The sequence below is a fragment of the Micropterus dolomieu genome, unplaced genomic scaffold (genome assembly GCF_021292245.1).
Source record: "Micropterus dolomieu isolate WLL.071019.BEF.003 ecotype Adirondacks unplaced genomic scaffold, ASM2129224v1 contig_14913, whole genome shotgun sequence".
NCBI lineage: Eukaryota > Metazoa > Chordata > Actinopteri > Centrarchiformes > Centrarchidae > Micropterus > Micropterus dolomieu.
The window spans coordinates 1-799 of record NW_025743899.1 but is presented as its reverse complement, the minus strand read 5'-3'; positions in this window follow the sequence as shown (position 1 = coordinate 799).

Genomic DNA, 799 nt, shown 5'->3' with positions numbered 1-799 from the left:
GCCTGATGAAAACTAACATAAAACACCTATGGTGTGTGCAAGAAAGGTGTCAGTGATAGCTAAGCTTAGCCCTGGCCCACTCTCTTACCTTCACACAGTGAATCACACAAAGTCAAGACACAAAGTCTAGCACAGGGTACAAAACACTACTATATCCTCTACAACAGGCATTCCCAAGGCAAGCAACTCAGGTCAAATTGCTGCCCCGAATGGCAGACCCAGCAGGCTTTTAAGCAGGTGGTGGTCGGCACGGTCTCCATCTGATTGGCCCGTAGCATGCCGCACCAATCGAGGGCATGGTAACTGGAAACCCAGGAAGTAGGCGGGACCTTCTCTCCTTGTGCAGCCAATCCTCCGCGTGGGCTTGCACAGCCTGCTCAGCATAATAGATAGCCTACTTAAAAGCACAGGCAAATACAGGTGGGGGGCGGTGGCAGCCGTAACACATAATCTAAAAAAAAAAATCCAGAAATCACAATGTATGATTTTTTTTTACTATTTATTTGTATGATACAGCTGCAAATAAGTATTTGAACACCTGTCTATCAGCTAGAATTCTGACTCTCAAAGACCTGTTAGTCTGCCTTCAAAATGTCCACCTCCACTCCTGAATGATCAGGGCCCAACGCATTAGGTGCTGGTTGTGGTTATACATGCGTGAGAGAAAAACCAGGGGGTTATGATCAGTGTAAACCACAATTGGCAGGGAGCTGGACCCAACATAGACCTCGAAGTGTTGTAAGGCCAACAACAAGGCAAGTGTCTCTTTTTCAATGGTGGAATAGTTAAGTTGATGTTT